The following is a 19,811-nucleotide window of genomic DNA, read 5'->3' on the forward strand; positions in this document are numbered from 1 at the left end:
TAACATATAGATTATCATAAAGGAGAGGTTTGGATTGGTGTGACAGAAGGAAATAAGGTATGTAAGGCACACTATGCAATTACTGGATGATGAAGTATATACCTGTAAAATTGTAATAGATACTTAAATATATAATTAGCATTTTATAGTTTTTAATGTAGAGCTTTAATAGACAATAACAATTTGCCTTCTGAAAAGCTTGAAGCAATTTACAATCACTCTCACCAATAGGATTTAAGAGAGTCCATTTCTCCACACCCTTATCCACAGCATTGGATATGCATTAATAAGTATTTGATTGTTTTCCTTTTTGCCAACCTGAGTAAAAAGAAAAGATCTCATTGTTTTTATTTGCATGTTTTGATTACTAGTGAGGCTGAACATTAAAAATGTTTTATTGGAAATTTGTACTTCTTATCTTTGAATTACCTATTTGCCTATTTTTTCCTTTGGATTCTCTTTTTCTATTGATTTGAGGGAACTCTTTATTCTTTATGTATATTAATCCTTTAATTTGTTAGTATATTTTATCCCAGTTGTACTTATTATGTTTAAATAAAAACACTTGATTTTTTTTTTTTTTTTTGCGGTACGTGGGCCTCACTGTTGTGGCCTCTCCCGTTGTGGAGCACAGGCTCCGGACGCGCAGGCTCAGCGGCCATGGCTCACGGGTCCAGCCGCTCCGCGGCATGTGGGATCTTCCCGGACCGGGGCATGAACCCACGTCCCCTGCATCGGCAGGCGGACTCCCAACCACTGCGCCACCAGGGAAGACCAAAACAGTTGATTTTTATTTATGCTGTCATTTGTTGTACAATTTTAAATTTGTATGCAGTCAGATCTATCATTTTTTCACTTTATAGCTTCTGTGTTTTGTGAGTTGCTTAGAAAGCTTTTCCTATTTCAATATTGTCACATGAGTCTTCTGTATTTTCTTCTATTCCTCTATATTTTCTTTTTTACATTTAGATCTTCAATCCATCTGGAATTTATTTTTGTATATGGTATAAAGTAGAGATTCTGATTTTTTTCCCAAATGAATAGAAAACTGTACTAGCTTCATTTATGGAATAATCATTTTCTTCCCCACTGATTTGAAATGCCACTGTTATCACATACTGAATCCCCAGATGTATATAAATATGCTCCTAGACTGCATTCATTGTTGTTCCTTTATGTAAATTTTGGTTTCTGGTAGAACAAGTCCATTTTCATTATTCTTTTTCAAAAATTTCTAGGATATGTTCTTACAGAGGAATTTTAGAATTAACTTTTAACATTTCCAAAAATTTCTTTAGGTTTTTGATTATGATTGCATTAGATTTATATATTAATTTAAAAAGAATTGTTTTATTTAGAATACTGCATCATCCCACCCAGGAACTTGGTATACTTTTCTGTTTTTAAAGATTTTCTTTTATGTGCATCAGTGAAGTTTTATGATTTTCTTCATATAGGTTTTACACATTTTTTTCTAAGCATTTTATAGTTTTGCTATTATCATGAATAGGTTTTTAAAATTGCATTTTTTTGGGGGGCTGTATTGGGCCTTTGTTGCTGTGCGCACGCTTTCTCTAGTTGCGGCGAGTGGGGACTACTCTTTGTTACGGTGTGCGGGCTTCTCATTGCGGTGGCTTCTGTTGTTGTGGAGCATGGGCTCTAGTTGCGTGGGCTCAGTAGTTGTGGCTCGTGGGCTCTAGAGTGCAGGCTCAGTAGTTGTGGCGCATGGGCTTAGCTGCTCTGACGCATGTGGGATCTTCCCGGACCAGTGATCGAACCCGTGTCCCCTGCATTGGCAGGTGGATTCTTAACCATTGTGCCACCAGGGAAGTCCTAAAATACCATTTTCTAATTAGTTATTTTCATTATATTGAAAGCAATTGAATTTTGTGTATTCATCTTTTATCCTGGCTTCTATAACTTTATTGGCTTCTATTTTATACTTTTCCAGTTAGACTGTCATATCATAAGCAAATAATTCCAGTATTTAGCACTCACTTCTTTTTCTTTTTTTACTAAGACCAATGTGGGAAAATGGATACCTTTTTCTTGTTACTTAATCCTGATAGCTCCAATGATAGATGAATGCTAAGCCTGTATCTTTTGCAACTTAAATTCAGATTTGGGTTTTAAATGTTGACTGGATGTTTCCTGGAACCTTGAATTCAGCATGTCTAAAATTAAATAAAGTCCTAATTGCCCACACCTGCCCAAACCTGTGCCTAGTATTCATTTCTTTATTTCTGTTATTCAGGTTTAAATGACTCAGTTATTCTAGTCACTCAGGTTCAAAACCTTAATCATCCTTGATTTTTCTCCCTACATCTTTCCTTTCTCTCACTATTTTGTTCAGAAAATTCTCTTGATTTGGTCTCTACCCCTTGTTATAACACACATCTCCTCCTCTCTATTCTTATTGTTACCCCCTTCAATCTAATTTACAGACTGTTATTTAGGGCCTTCGATTTTTAGGTACAGTAAGTACAGTACAAAGAGATGCAAATGTAAATAACACAAAGTTCCTGCTCTTGAGTTCGTGAGGAGTGGATGATCGTTCTTAAATTTAACTAACTACAGTACAACATAGTAGATGCTACAAGAACTACATATATAATAACTACGGTAGCCCAGAGGAGGAAGTGATTATTTCTGCTTTATGCTGAATCAGAAAGGGTTGACATTTGAGCTGAACCCTGAAGGACAAGTGTAATTTTTTCAGGTGCAAAAGGAGAGGGAGAAGAGGCAATTTTGGTAGAGGAAATAGCATGAATATATGTCTTATATATTATTCAACTAGCATTTATTGAGTGTTGACTACGTGTCAAGTGTTGTACTGGGTGTGGAGCTTTAAGAAGCTCTTAGTCTTGTGGGAGATATGTATACCTAAACAGATAATCACAATAAGAAATTATGTAGAATATAGGTTATTCTTTATTCGAATAGTCAGTTCACTCAATGAAGATTTCCCTTTGGCCAAATACTTGGATATAGAAGCAATATATACACAATGCTAAACAGCCTTAGCCAAATTTGATAAATTTCTCAAAATGTATGTATGACTGGGTTGTACCGGATTTTTTCTTCTTCAGGGCACTACTTCATTTCTGGATTGGGGCAGGGAGATTGTTTAACAATCAAATGATAGGACATGGTTCATTTATTTGTTAATTTAACCAGCAAGAATTTACTGAGGGCCTGTTGTGTACCACATATTGTTAGACCTTGGGGATACACAGAGAGATAAGACAGAGTCCTTCCCTAAGAGAGTGCTGCGATCAAATGGGTTCACTGGCACACAGAAGTATAATTAAAATACAATGAGTGAAAAACTGTGGTAAACTTTATATTCTGTATTATAGGAGGATGTATGAAAGACGCTTAATCCAGCCTTTGGGGAGAATGTACCAGGGAAGATTTCCTGGAGGTGATGATGCTTGAGCTGCGGTTGGTTTTAATAACTTAGGAGCATGTTGGTGTAGGGTAGGCAAGGATAAAGGCAGAGGAGCTACAGCCAGGGACTAGGTAAAAGCCTGCCTTCTTCTTGAGAAGGCCTGTTAGTAGGTTACTAGGGTGGGGGTGGAAAACTGGGGGAACTCCAGTAATTGTTTGATGTCCTTAATAACAGTTCAGGGGGTTTTCCACTCCAAGATAACTGATACTTTGTCCAGCATCCTGAAAGTGTCTCAGCCAAAGAGAACTTGTCCTTTGCGCTTCTAAGTTTTCTAAAATAAACATCTCTGGGTTGGCTCAGGAATGCTATGGTGACAGCTAAGATGCAGGGAGTTCTCTAACACTAGTGAAACTCTGGGCGGAAAGTTGTGAGGGATCCCAGTGATTGGTCTTAGAAAATGGTCAGGGTGTATGACAGAGGCAGAGGGCATTATCAGATAATCTACCTCTCCTAAATACATATGGAAGGTCCCTTTCTATTTACCACTAACACAAGTTCAGATGAGTATTTGCCTAGGAGGTTAGAACTTTGGTTAGACCTAGGTTCCTCAGAGTTGCTGTAATGTCAGAAAATAAAGTTTATGGTGGTTACTTACAGTTACTACATTGAAGCCACAGTGTTGTGGAAAATCAAGAGCACGATATTTTTCTTCTTTACAAAGATCACCAGGACATTATGACAACTTGTTAATCATTTGGGAAATAAAGAGCCTTACCTCACATCTTGCACCAACATAAATTTCAAATATATTACATACTTAAATGAAAACAATAACACATAAAGTATAGAATAAAATGTAGATATGTATTCATATAATCAGTGTGTAGAAGGTCCTTCTAAGCATGAAGGTAAAAACAGAAAACAAAAAAGGAAAAAAAAGGTAGATTTGACTTCATAAAAATTTTAAAAATTCTGAAGAGTAAAAAGTACCATAAATTAAGTGACATGGCAAACTTGGGTTAATATTCTTATTATAAAATATATATATATATTCTTATTATATAACGAACTCTCATGAATCAATAAGAAAAATATAAAAAGATGTGTAGAATAATGGGCAAAGATCAGGAATGAGAAATTCACAAAAGAACAAATAAACATCAAAAACTGTCAATTTCACTAATACTCAAAAAAATGCAAACTAAAGGATTAGGATAACAAGATTTTGCACAGTTGGCCAAGTTTAGTGCCTACTATTGAAGGATTATGGGAAAGGACATCTCATATACTGCTATTTGGAGTTTAGATGGGTACTATATTTTGTAGGGTAATTTGGTAACATGTATTAAGGCCTTAAAACGTATGTGACATGGATATGTTTTGAAATACCTCTCAGTGTGTTTCCTTTTTGATAATCTGATAGCTTTCCATCATTAAGTTACTAGGGAATGGAGAGAGTAAATGCCACCTTGAGAAGGAAGGGACATTTTGTCTCGTCCAGATAGGAAGAAGTAAAATATAGCCCTTTCTGATTCCTAGAGGGGACTGCCTAGGAAGGAGAAGGGGGTGGTCCCAAATAAGTTTGAGAGATTATTAGAGCAGTAGAGACAGCTCTTTGTATCCCCAGGTTCAGACTGGAAAATGGTAAATTCCCCTAGAGAAGTATTGTGTCCATTATGATGCTACCCAGATAAGAAGTTTAAAATGGCATGATGGCATAGTAAGTTGGAAGAAGGAAAAAGGCATTCCCTTGTTTCCCATGGCACTGAGATTGGCATAGCTGGGACCTGGAGAAGGCTCTGAAAAGTTACTGGGATATGGGCCAACTTGCTTCCCAAATGAAACTAGGATGAGATGACACCAAGCAGAGGCTGTGGGTGACCAACCTCTAGAGATGAGTCGTAGGGACAATAGTCATGCCTGTCATACCAATGTCCTATGCCAATAACCTCATGCCACATGGTAGAACCAAGAAGGTAGACATCATTAGTCTCAAAAACCAGACTAGGTAAAGATATCAGCACCAACCGCCATGAGCTTCGGAAGGTACCCACAGACAACATGGAGCAAAGGACCAGCTGAGACTCAAAGGACAGCCAGCGGCCAGGATCCCACACTCAATTGCCATGAAGACATCTTGGGAAGGAGAAGGGAGAGAAACCTTGAAAGTCTGGGTATTTAACCAAAGGAGATTATTTGAAATAGAAAAATATTATTTTTTAAGCTTGAAGAATTAAGGATATCTTTAATTGGCAAGTTTATGTCTGTATGCCTCCTGTATCATCCAGAGGGATAGGGGTTTAAAGAAACTTTAGAAAGAAAAAAATAAAGAAGAAAAAGAAGAAAAAAATAAAGAGGCTACACATAGTTGCTCAATATGAACTGTAAAGTGTAAATTTTATGTTCATATCCTTTAATCCAGCCATTACACATCTAGTAGTTTATTCTGAAGAAATAATTGGATGGGTCCAAACATACACACTCATATACACACATATATGTAACCGAATGTTCATCATAGTATTGTTTTAAAAATTGAAAAACTGGAAACAAGCTGAATGTTTAATCATCTGAGGAATGGTTACATTATAATAAATCTACACAATGAGTGTTAACAACTCTTAGTTTAATAACTCTTCAGTCATTACAAAGAATAAGAGAAGTCTGTATGTACTGGAATGGGAAAGACATCTAAGTCATATTGTTAGGAGATAAAATCAGGATGAAGAGTATTATATATAGGATAATCTCATTTATGTAAAAGTATATAGTGATCTATATTCACATAGAAATATATCCATATTCTATAGGAAAATAAAAGAGACTATATGACTATACACAGTGTGATCCCATATTTGTTTAAATATGTGTATTTAATATAAAACTTATATGTGTGTATTTACTCACACGTGTGTGCACACGCGCGCACACACACACACACACACACACACACACACACACACACACAGAAGGAAGTCTCAAAGTATCTGCAGCAAATTGTTAGCAGTGATTATCTATGGATGGTGAGATTAAGTAGAAATTTCACTCTTATTTATACATTTCTCTGTTGCCTGATGTTTTCTCCCAATGAGCTAATATTATTTTTATAATTAGAAAAATTGACATTTATTTCCTTTTGAAAATAAATACGTATATATTTAGTGACATAAAAATGTTTTTAATATATTAATATTGTAAAAGAGCAGATTACTAAATCTTGTGACTTAACATTTGTTTTTATAAAAATGAGTACATGTGCATATAAACAGGATATATACCAAAATATTGAGAGTGGTTATCTCTGGATCTTGGGATTAGCAATGATTTTTATATATTTTTCTTTTTGATTAACATATTTTCTAATTTTCCTCTAATAAATATATTTTGTGAATTTAAGGGGAAAAAAAGCACAAAGTACCATAAAGTTCCAGGTTCCTTGAAGGAGAGCTAGAGAATCTGGTTGGCAGATTTGAGGCAGTTGATGGGTCTTGCAGGGAAAATGTGGTCATGGAGGACTGGCTGCCTGATTGGCTAGGCCCATTGCAGAATGAAAATGCTTTTTTCAAAAGCAAGGAAAAAATTGCTGTTAAAGGTACTAAAATATAAAGCTTTTTTTCTTTATCCCACATACCTACTCTGCTTATGAGCATGATCTATTGTCCCATTGAACTACACTTACAAAATATAAATTCAAAGATAAAATTATTAAGAATTTCAAGATGGCAGTAGTGTAGCATTAAATCAAGCCCCTTCTGAGTGGGGGCCCTGTGTGACCGCACAAGTTGTACTCCCTTGAAGCTAGCCTTGTGATCACAAAGAGATGGGGAGCCGGTTCTGGATGTAATTGGCCAGGGACACCCATGAAACTATGGCTGTGTCTTTTCCTACCAGCTGCAGAACAATTTGGAGTGACATGCTTCGATGGGATTCAGATCAGGCTTCTCTGGTCCAGCCTCTGCTTTGTAAAGCTAATAGTTATCTAAGTGTATATTTGGAATCCATTTCTATCTATCCTGACCTCTACTAAGGACTCATGTTTATTAGGGGTACAGCATTGACCCAACCAATTGTCCCTTTATTTGTGGGCTATGTGGTTTCCTAACAGTAACTGTGATTCTGTTTCAGACAAAGGGACCTGTCCCACCAATGTTTACTGAGAGCTTTAGCCAACTCTATCATCAACTTTTTCCTCCTCACTTTGGAGGTAGTTCCTAAGCTTTGACTTCAGCCTCATACAAAAGTCTGTTCTGAGTCTTGCTACCTTCTAACTCAGCACTCCTTACCCCAGTTCTAGAGCATTCCATGCCAGTTCCTGACAAGCAGGACGGGAAATTCCCCACGTCCAAGCAGCTAGTGGCTTCCCTGGTCTTCAGTTCTGGCTCAATCAGATGAATGCAGGCTGAGTAGGGATGGGAGACAGAAATGACAGGGTCCTGAGTTGAGGATCCCTAGGGTGAGGATTCTATACAAAGAAGCAGGATGGGGGCAATAGACAGGTGAAGAATTAGAACATAGTTATTAGAACATAGTTTGGGGAAAGGGAAAGGTGGTTGAAAAAGGTGTTTGAAGAGGAGAAACAAGGCCAGTTTTAATCTTCAGGATATATTAGAAAATAAATGCCAAGCAAGGGTTAAAAATTGTGGTATATTTAAAATGTATACATTTAACAAAATGCTTTTTCTTAACATGGACAATATTGTGCAGTATTTTTGTTCAGAATAATTGCTGGGTTTATATAAAATAAGGATTTGTAGTATATTAGGTAGGCAGGTATTGGAAATGAGACACAAGTTTAAAGTTATATGATGAAAGTCTTTTTAAAAAAATTTAATTGTGGTAAAATATACATAACAAAAATTTACCACCTTAACCAGTGTTATGTGTACAGTTCAGCCTTGTTAAGTACATTCACATTGTGCAACCAATCTCCAGAACTCTTTTTGTCTTGCAAAACTGAAACTCTATACCCATTAAACGACGACTCCCCATTCCCTCCTCCCTACAAGCCCCGGTTAACCACCGTCCTACTTTCTGTTTCAGTGAATTTGACTACTTTAGATACCTCATATAAGTGGAGTCATAGAGTATTTGTCTTTTGTAACTGGCTAATTTTATTTATCATAGTGTCCTTAAGGTTCTTCCATGTTGTAGCATGTGCCACGATTTCCTTCCTTTTTTTTTTAAAGGCTGAATAATATGCCATTGTATGTATATATCACATTTTGTTTATTCATTTGTCCATCGATGGACATTTGGGTTGCTTCCATCTGCTGCTATGAATGTGGGTGTGAAAATATCTCTTTGAGACCCTGCTTTCAATTCTTTTGGATATATATCCAAAGTGAGATTGCTAGATCATTTGGTAGTTCTAGTTTTAAATTTTTGAGGAACTTCCATATTGTTCTCCATAGTGGTTGCACCATTTTACAATACCATAAACATTGTACTATGGTTCCAATTTCTCCACATCCTCACCAACACTTCTGTTTTTTTTTTTATAGTAGCCATCCTAATGGATGTGAGGTGACATTCGTTCCATTTTGCTGCTGAGTATCATTCCATAGTATGAATGTAACACAGTTTAACTATCCACCTATTGAAGGACATCTGGGTTATTTCCAGTTTTTTACTATTATGAATAAAACTGCTATAAACATTCTTGTATAGGTTTTTGTGTGAACATAAGTTTTCATTTCTCTGGAGAGCAGTTGCCCAGGAGTGCAACTGCTGAGTCATATAATGGTTGCATTTTAGTTTTTTAAGAAATTACCAAAGTGTTTTACAGAGTGGCTGTGCCATTTTCCCCACCAGCAATGTCCAAATGATAGTTTCTTTACATCCTTGCTGGTATTTGGGTGTTGTCATTATTTTTTATTTTCACCCTTCTGATAGCAGTAATATCTCACCATTTTGATTTCCATCTCCCTAGTGGCTAATGATTTTAAACATATTTTCATGTACTTCTTTGTCATAGGTATATCCTCTTTGGTGAAATGTCTCTTCAATGTCTTTTGCCCATTTTTCTAACGGATTTTTTTTTGTGTGTGTGTGTGTTTTCAGAGTTGTTCTTTTTAAAAAAAAATACATTCTGAATATTAGTCCTTTGGCATATTGTGGTTTGCAAATATTTTCTCCCATTCTGTAGCTTGTCTTTTCATGTTCTTAATTGTATCTTTCACAGAGCAAAAGTTTTTCGTTTTGGTGAAGCCCAACTTATCAATTTTTCCTTTTATGAATCCTGCTTTTAGTGTCAAATCTCTTTGCCTACTCCAGATCCCAAAGATTTTCTCCTATGTGTTTTTTCTAAAAGTTTTATAGTTTTACATTTAAATCTCTGATCCATTTTGAGTTAATATTTGTATAAATCATGAGACTTAGATTGAGTTTCATTTTTGCTGACGGATGACCAATTGCTCCAGTGTCATTTGTTGAAAAGGCTATCTTTCTTTTATTGGATTGCTTTTGCACCTTTGTCAAAAATCAGTTGGGCGTATTTGAGTGAGTCTAATTCTGGGTTCTCGATTTCATTTCACTGATCTATGTGTCTGTCCCTCCACCAATATCACACAGTCCTGATTACTATAGCTTTATAATAAGCTTTGAAATCATGTAGACTGATTCTTCCCACTTTATTCTTGTTCAGAATTGTTTTAGTTATTCTAGTTACTTTGTTTTTCTATATAATTTATGGAATAATCTTTTTTTTTTTTTTTTTTGCGGTACGTGGGCCTCTCACTGTCGTGGCCTCTCCCGTTGCGGAGCACAGGCTCTGGACGTGCAGGCTCAGCGGCCATGGCTCACGGGCCCAGCCGCTCCGCGGCATGTGGGATCTTCCCGGACTGGGGCACGAACCCGTGTCCCCTGCATCGGCAGGCGGACTCTCAACCACTGCGCCATCAGGGAAGCCCTATGGAATAATCTTGTTTATATCTATAAGAAATCCTGCTTAGATTTTGATAGGAATTGCATTAAATCTGTATATCAATTTGGAAGAGAATTGACTTCTTTACTATGTTGAGTCTTCCAATCCATGAAGTTTTGTTTAGATCTTTGATTTATTTTATCAGCATTTTGTAATTTTCAGCATGCAAGTCCTGTACGTGTTTTGTTAGAATTATACCTAATCATTTAATTATTTTTTGAGCGATTGTAAATGGTATTGTATTTGAATTTTGGTGTCCATGTGTTCATTACTATTATATAGAAATTCAGTAGATTTCTATGTATTTATCTTGTATACTGAAACTTTGCTGAGCTCATTTATTTGTCCTAAGAGTTCTTTGGTAGATTCCTTGGGATTTTCTATGTAGACAATCGTGTCTACAAATAGGGACAGTTTTATTTCCTCCTTTCCTATCTGTCTGCCTTTTATTTCCGTTTTTGCCTTATTTCACTGGCTAGAATTTCCAGCACCATGATGAATAAGAGTGGTTAAGAGCAGATATCCTTGCCTTGTTCCTGACCTTAGGAGGAAAACATCTAGTTTCTCACCATTAAGTATGATGTCAGCCATAGGGTTTTTGTAGATTTCTTTATCAAGTTGAGGAAGTCCCCCTATATTCTTATTTTTTCTGAGATTTTTTTTCATGAATGGGTGTTGGATTTTGTCAAATTCTTTTTCTGCATCTATTGATATGATCATGTGATTTTTCTTCTTTAACTTGTTTGTACGGAGGATTACATTGCTTGATTTTCAAATACTGAGTTAGCATTGCATTCCTGGAATAAATTCTGCTTGTTCACACTGTATAATTCTTTCTGTATATTATTGAATTCTATAATTCTTTCTGTATATTATTGAATTCTATTTGCTAACATTTTTTAGAATTTTTGCATCTATAGTAATAAGAATATTGGCCTATAATTTTCTCTTTTTGTACTATATATAGTTTTTGTATTAGGGAAATATGATTTGGGCAATGCCCCTTTCTCTTTTTTCTGGAAAAGATTCTGTAGAATTGGTGTTAATTCTTCCTTGTGTTTGGTAGAATAGTCTAGTGAAACCATCTGGACCTGCAGATTTCCTTTTTTTTTAAATTGAAGTCTTCTAATTGCCAATGAAGTTTCCTTATAGTAATAGGGTTATTCAAATGATCTACTTCATATTGGATGAATGGTGTTAATTTTTGTTTTTGGAGGAGTTGGTTCATTTCACCTAAATTAACAAATTTGTGTGTAGAATGGTTCATAATATTTCCTTGTTATCCTTTTGATGTCTGTAGGGTATGTAATATAATACGTGTCTTCTCTTTTTTTGTCAGTCTTACTAGAGGTTTGCCAATTTTTTTGATCTTTCTAAAAAACCAGCTCTTTGTTTCATTGATTTTTTTTCTATTGTTTTTTTGTTTTCATTTCATTGCTTTCTGCTCTTATCTTTATTATTTCTTTCCTTCTACTTGCTTTGGATTTATTTTGTCCTTCTTTTGCTAGGTCCTTGAGGTGGGAACTTGGGTTACTGATTTCAGACTTTTCCTTTTCCATTATTATATGCAATTAGTGCTAAAAATTTCCCTCTCAGCACTGCTTTAGCTGTGTCCCACAGATTTTGATATGTTGTGTTTTCATTTTCATTCATTTCAACATATATATATATATTTACAACAATCCTTTCTTTATTTTTAAAAAATATTTATTATTTATTTGGCTGCGCTGGGTCTTAGTCATGGCATGCATGATCTTTGATCTTCACTGTGGCATGCAGGATCTTTAGTTGCGGCATGCAGGATCTTTTAGTTGCAGCATACAGGATCTTTATTTGTGGCATGTGGGATCTAGTTCCCTGACCAGAGATCGAACCCAGGCCCCGTGCACTGGGAGCACGGAGTCTTAACCACTGGACCACAAGGGAAGTCCCTCAACATCAATATATTTTTAAATTTCCCTTGAAACTTCCCCTCTGATCCATGAATTGTTTAGAAGTATGTTGCTTAGTTTCCAAGTGTTTGCAGATTTTCTTGTTATTGTTCTATTACTTATTTCTAGTTTGATTCCACTGCAGTTGGATAACATACTCTGTGATTTCAGTTCTTTTAAATTTGTTAAGGTTTGTTTCATGGCCTGGGATAGGGCCTATCTTGATATATGTTCCACGGGTATATGAAGAAATTGTGCATCCTGCTGTTGGGTGGAATGTTCTATGGATGTTGATTAGATCCGATTGGTTGACGGTGTTGTTGAGTTCTTCTATATCCTTGCTGATTTTCTGTCTAGTTGTTCTATCAATCACTGAGAGAGGGGTGTTGAAATTTCCAACTATAATTGTAGATTTGTCTATTTCTGCTTTTAGTTTAATAAGTTTTTGCTTCACATGTTTTGCAGCTCTATTGTTTGGTGCATCCACATTTAGGAATGCTGTATCTTGATGGATTGGCCCTTTTATCATTATATAATACCCTCTGTTTCAGTTAAATCTTTTGGATCTGAAATCTATTTTATATTTCACTCTGTCTATATATGTATTATTATTATTTATTTATATATTGGTATATATTTAATTTAATATATAATATGTAAATAATAAAATTGTCTATTATATATAATGTGTATATTGCTAATGTATATTAGCATACATATTTTCTTTATATATATTCTGATATTAATATAGCCACTCTTGCTTTCTTTTGATTAATGTTTGTATGATATAACTTTTTCCATCCTTCTACTTTCAATCTAATTATGTTATTATAGCTAACATGAGCTTCTTGTAAATAGCATATAGTTGGGTCATGTTTCTTAACTCACTCTGACAGTTTCCCTGTCTTTTTAAATTGAGATATAATTGACATACAGCACTGTATAAATTTAAGGTGTACAGTATAATGATTTGACTTACATACATCATGAAATGATTACCAAAATAAGTTTAGTGAACATCCATTGTTTCATATAGATACAAAATAAAAGAGAAAAAAATTTTTTTCCTTGTGATGAGAACTCTTGGAATTTACTCTCTTAACAACTTACATATGTAACACACAGCAGTGCTAATTATATTTATCATGTTATATGTTGCATCCCTAGTACTTATTTATCATGTAACTGGAAGTTTGTACTCCTTGACCACCTTCATCCAATTCTCCTTCCCTCCACCTCCTGCCTCTGGTAACCACAAATTTGATCTCTTTTTCTATGAGTTTGTTTGTTTTTAAAGTATAGCTAACTTGCAACACAATGTTAGTTCCTGGTGCGCAACATAGTGACTCGATATTTCTGTATATTACAAAATAATCACCATGATAAGTTTAGTTACAATCTGTCACCATACAAAGGTCTCTGTTTTTTAATTGGTATATTTATACCATTTAACTTTAATGTAATTATTGCTATTTTGGAATTAATTCTGCAATTTTATTTTTTGTTTTCTTTCTCTCTTTTTTATTTCTTCTGATTTCTTATTTCCTGCCTTCTTGTGGGTTACTTGAACATTTTTAGAATTCCATCTTAATTTATGTATGGCTATTTTGAGTGTATCTCTTTGTGTAGCTTTTTTAGTCATTGTTCTAGGTATTATATTATGTACATATAACTTATTACAGACTATTGGTGTCTTCATTTTACCAGTTCAAGTGAAGTATAGAGACTTTATCTCCCTTTATGTCCTTTTACACTTCCCCATTCACACTATATTTGTCTTAGGTATTTACATATATTTAAAACTACATCACACAGGGTAATAATTTTGCTCTCACCCTCCAACATAATTTAGAAGACTCCAAAGGAGAAGTAAATTCTATTTATCCATAGTTTTCCTTACCATATTCTTTCTGATGTTCCAAGATTTCTTTAAAAAAAATCATTTCCTATTCATTTAGAGAACTTCCTTAAGCCATTCTTTAGGGAAGGGCAGCTGGGGACAAATTCTCTTAGTGTCTGTCCTTCATCTGAGAATGTCTTGATTTCCTCTTCATTCCTGGAGGATATTTTGTTGGATACAGGATTCAGGTTGATAGTTGTTTTTTTTTTTCTTTCAGCCTATGAAATACATCATGCAACTTCCTTCGGCCTGCATGGCTTCAGATGAGAAATCTACTGTCGTTCAAATTGTGTTTCCTTATAGGTAAGGTGTTGTTTCGCTTGCTGCTTTTAAGAACTTTGTGTTTGTTGTTAGTTTTCAGAAGTTTGACTATGATGTGTCCTGGTGTGAAATTCTTTAGAGTTTATTCTGTTTGGAGTTCACTTCTTGAATCTGTAGGTTTATATCTTTTGCCAAATTTGAGAAGTTTTCAGCCATTATTTCTTCAAGTACTTTTTCAGCCTTGTCCTCTTTTTCCTCTCCTGGGATTCTCATGACATGAATGTTATAGCTTTTGTTATATTCCTAGGAAGCTCTGTTAATTTTTTTCCCATTTATTTTCTCTCTTGTTCAATTTGGGTAATTTTCATTGTTCTATCTTCGAGTTCACTGATATTTTTTCCTCTGTCTCCTTCATTCTGCTGTATAGTGCATTCAGTTCCAAATATTCCATTTGGTTCTTTTTTTTTAAATTTATTTTGGCTGAGTTGGGTCTTCGTTGCTGTGTGCGGGCTTTCTCTAGTTGTGGTGAGCGGGAGCTACTCTTTATTGCGGTGCACGGGCTTCTCATTGCGGTGGCTTCTCTTGTGGCAGAGCACGGGCTCTAGGCACATGGGCTTCAGTAGCTGTGGCACATGGGCTCAGTGGTTGTGGCACATGGGCCCTAGATCACAGACTCAGTAGTTGTGGTGCATGGGCTTAGTTGCTCCGCGGCATGTGGGATCTTCCTGGACCAGGGCTCGAATCCGTGTCCCCTGCATTGGCAGGCAGATTCTCAACCACTGCGCCACCAGGTAAGCCCTTCCATTTGGTTCTTTTTTATTCTTCTATTTCTTTGCTAAGGTTTTCTTTTTTTTTTCATTTGTTTCAAGTATGTTTATATTTGCTTATAGAATCATTTTTATAATAGCTGCTTTAAACTTTTTGTTACATAATTCTAATATCTCTGTCATCTTGTTATTGGCATCTGTTGATTCTGTTTTTAATTCAGCTTGATAGCTTTCTGGTTCTTGGTATGTGGAGAGATTATTTATTTATTTATTGAAACCTAGACATTGTTGGTATTATGTTATGAGACGCTATCTTATTTAAACTTCCTCTTTTAGATGGCTTTCTCTGACACCACTCTGGCAAGGGAAGAGGGGCACTGCTTTGTTACTGCCAGGTGGGTTGTAGGAGTCTAGGTTCCCCACTTGGCCTCTGTTGACAATCATGGGAGGGGAGTTTGCTCCTTGCTAGTGCTAGGTGGGTGTGGGAATTCTGGCTCCCCACTCATACCTCATTAGCTGCTCACCACATGGTCTCCAATGACACCGTGGTAGGGATAATGAGTGGCTTCATTACCGCTGGGCAGTGGTGAAAGTCCTGTCCTTCTGCCAAGCCTCTTGACACTACCCCAGCAAGGAGGAGGAGACATGTTTTGTTATTGCCAGGCTCCCCCTATGGTCTCTACTTATACCTTTTGGGGGCTTTCTCTCATGATCACCTACCAGAAATGAATGTCCTGCCACCCTACTCAGCCTTCTCTGGTACCACCCTGGAGAGAGTATTGTGAAGCTTTGTTACAGCCTGGCGAGAGGATAGAAGTCTAGGCTTGCCACTTGCCCTTTGCCAATGGGGGTGGGGATAGGGCCAGGTTTTTCTATGATGTTTGACTGCTGCAGGTAGTTATTGTTTAAAAGTTTTTCTGTCTTACTAGCCTGCTCCTTTCCTGGTCCTTTAGATAGAGAGAGCAGTCTTTTCTTAGGGCTTTTTTGTGTTTGTACCCATTGTAGTTTTTGGGATGCTAATTTATTCAGATTTAAACATTTTTTTTCTTTTACTGTTACTCTTGAATTTTTAACATGCATCTTGACTAAACAAAATCTCTTTACTAATAAAATGAACATTTCTACCCTCTTCCAAATTGAAACAAGAACTTTAGAATGCTTTAACTCCACTGAAACCCCATACCCCCGCAGTTGTACTTGTCCAGTATCATACCTCCACCTTATCCAAACTATATATTGTTATTATTGTTTCATACAGCCAATGCTTGTTTGGGTTTGACCACATATTTTCTAATTTCCTAACAAGTAATTTCTTCTTTAATATCAGACCTTTCTTTTGGGTTCAGTTTTCTTCTTTCTTAAGTTTATTCATTAGAAATTTCCTTTAGTGAAGGTCTTTTGGTAAAACTTGTAATTTTCATTTGTCTGAAAATGTTTTTATTTTGCTCCTTTAAAAAAATATTTATTTGTTTATTTGGTTGCACTGGGTGGTAGTTGCGGCAGGCAGGCTCCCCAGTTGCGGCATGTGAACTCCCAGTTGCAGCATGCATGCGGGATCCAGCTCCCCCACCAGGGAATGAACCCGGGCCCCCTGCATCAGGAGCATGGATCCCTAACCACTGCACCACCAGGGAAGTCCCTGCTCTTATTGTTGATAGATAGTTTTGCTGGTTACACAATTCCAAGTTGACAACGATTTTCTCTCAACACTTTGAAGATATTATTTATTTTCTTCTGGTTTTATTGTTGCTTTTGAGATGCCTGCTGTCAGTTTGTTATTCTTTTATAATAATCTATCTTTTCTCTCTGGCCGCTTTAAGATTTTTTTTGTTTTTGATACTTGACAGCAATATGTTAACATTTATGTGAGATAATAGAAAATATATATTGGTCTCTGTCCTGGTTCCTGGCACAGAACTCCTAAAACGCTTGCAATTTTCTAAGTGATAAAAACACTAGGAGCATCTCTTCCTCTGTCTATCTTTGACCCCATCCCTGGCACAGGGCTTATAAAACCCTTGTAAATTCCTAAGTGATAAGAGCAATGAAGAATGTCTTTTGTTCTACTGAGGTGGTTCTGGGTGGGCTCTTGGATGGGGGCTGGTCACCAGAAAGACCAAGCCACGATTAAAATCTTGGGATTTTCAGCTCCCCCCACATTCTCCAGAGAGGGGAGAGGGCCTGGAAATGGAGTTAATCATGGATCATGCCCATAATATTTATGGAAGCCTTCATAAAACCCCAATAGTAGGGGGTTCGGGGAACTTCCAGGTTGGTGAACACATCCATACAGGGAGGATGACACATTCCAATTCCATAGGGACAGAAACTCCTGCACTTGGGACCCTCCCAGACCTTGCCCTATGTATCTTTTTATCTGGCTGTTCATCTGTAGCCTTTATATTCTTTAATAAACTGGTAAATGTAAGTAAGTGTTTTCCTAAGTTCTGTGAATTGTTATAGCAAATTAATCAAGCCTGAGGAGGGGGGTCATGGGAACCTCTGATTTTAGCTAAATTGGACGGAAGTTGTGGGTAACATGGAGACTTACTACTTATAATTGGCATCTGAAGTGTGGTGGGAGCAGTCTTGTGGGACTGAGCCCTTAACCTATGGGACCTGACACTACCTCCAGGTAGATAGTGTTAGATTCAAATTAAATTATAGGACACCCAGTTGGTTTTACAGAGAGTTGCTTAGTGTGGGGAAAAACCTCCACATATTTGGTGACTGGAGGTGTCAGAAGTGAAGTGTTCTTTGTGAGTAGGGTGTCTGTGTAAAGGAAAGGAGAAGCAGGAGGGAAGAACTGCATTTTTTCCTACATGAGAGGTAGACTGAACTGAGGTTTTTATCCCTAGATAGGAAGGAAAAATCTTGAATTTTTCCTTTACTATTTGGAATTTCTTTTTTAAAAAATCCTGTTTATGGTTTCAGAATTTGAGGATTACTAACTTTCATAAATTATGAAAATTTGTCTGCTAATATCTCTTTGAATGTTGGTTACCTATGAGTGCAAAAACACCCAGGGCTGTTGAAGCATTAACATCTGATTACTGTTCTGCTTTCAACTTTGTTTTTGACCTCTGGAGATTTACTCTTTTCTCTTGCAGGATGAGTTTTGTTACACATCAAAAAGATTAAAGATAAACCTACAGAATTTCTAGTTATTTTGTAGCAGGAGATTTTTAAAAGAGAGCTAGTTCATATTCCTGGAAATGGAAGTTCACAAAGATCTTTCTATCCCTTTATTTGTCTCTAAAACTATATGTCTGACTTTATTGTAGGTAACATTTAAGAGTTAAATTTAAGGTAATGTTGAGAGTTACAGTTGAAGGCTACTGAGAATATTGAGCTGGAGGCCACTGGCATGCATGGTCCCATGGAGCTGAGCTGTAGGGTTGAGGGCTTGAGAGAGGTGGTAAGGAGTAAGGTGAGCAGAGTTTGCCTTCTCTTAAGTTTTTTGATTTCTGTTGTTTTTTTTTCTGACCTTTGCTAGCTGTGTAAGTGTTGGGCACATTTTTAAAAGGTCTTTTAGCCTCAATTTCATCATCTTCCATTGAGAATAATAGGTCCAGTTTTATAGGCCTGTTGTAGAATTAAGTGAGATGCCATGTATAAAATGTTTGGTTCAGTGCATGGCACAAAAAAGGTGTTCAACTCCCTTTCTCTTCAGTAGCATCACTTTGTTTTTCCCATCTCCATTTGCCAACCAGCACTTAGGCAAAATGGGACTAGGACTGGGTGGAAGAGGAGATACTAGGTAGTGTTTGGCAAAGTAGCAGTGGAGGAAGGATAACCAGGAGAAGAGGAAAGCCCTAGTGATATGGGAAAGAAAATGGAAATGTTGACTTCCACCCTGATGGGGCAGCCATTCTTACACAATTTGGGGACATAGAATCAAAGAGCACGTCCCTCTGCATCACCTGCAATAGATTTGTCATTCTTCTGTTTATAAACAATACTTCAATCTCATGCAATTGTAGCTTATCCATGATTCTTAGAAAACAGGCATCAAAGGGAAAAAGGAGAGGATGGGAAAGAAGAGAGTATAGACTTAAATCACAACTAAGAGAAAATAGGATATAATTCCTATTACTTAGAATAAATGGAGTGTAGATTTTGATGACATAAAAATGCTTTCTGGAATTTCATTAATTGGAAAAATATGTTTTCAAAGGAATAACTTGTCATCTGCAAATGACTGGCTTTTAGTTTAGATCAAAAGGCACTAACCTAAGTAACAGGCAAAATAAATGAAAACAAAATATACGTCTATTTAGCATGGTATGTACTGTAGTTTTAAGGTATAATACTAAGGATTCAAAGCAGAGTTTCAATCTCAATTCTTGATTTATGAGTTTTTGGATGATAGAGTTAGATTTTATGGTAATTTATATAGGCTTGCTTCATGGTTTAATTCTAACCATGTATTACTGATCCTAATTCAAATGTCAGAGTCTTAGATTAAGAACCCAAAGAGGATTTAAATTATGTGCTTCTGCTGTTTTTCACTTGCCTGATTTACCAATTGCAGTAAAGCATGAATTTTAGCCTTGCTATTCTCTGGAAGACCATGACTAATGCTAGAAGTAATAGTAATTGTTAGCACCCCTAAATCAAGAGAAACAGCATAAAGGCA

At 36.3% G+C, this 19,811-nt stretch overlaps 1 long non-coding RNA gene across 1 annotated transcript in view; it reads left to right on the forward strand.

Moving 5' to 3' along the window:
* LOC109552485 (uncharacterized) overlaps nucleotides 1-19,811 on the forward strand; it is a 132,672-nt gene that overhangs the window by 26,145 nt on the left and 86,716 nt on the right. The window contains exon 3 of the long non-coding RNA XR_002179300.2: nucleotides 14,362-14,447. This is a non-coding gene — a long non-coding RNA (uncharacterized lncRNA). The remainder of the gene's footprint in view (nucleotides 1-14,361; nucleotides 14,448-19,811) is intronic.

The sequence above is a fragment of the Tursiops truncatus genome, chromosome X, assembly GCF_011762595.2.
Source record: "Tursiops truncatus isolate mTurTru1 chromosome X, mTurTru1.mat.Y, whole genome shotgun sequence".
NCBI classification, from domain to species: domain Eukaryota; kingdom Metazoa; phylum Chordata; class Mammalia; order Artiodactyla; family Delphinidae; genus Tursiops; species Tursiops truncatus.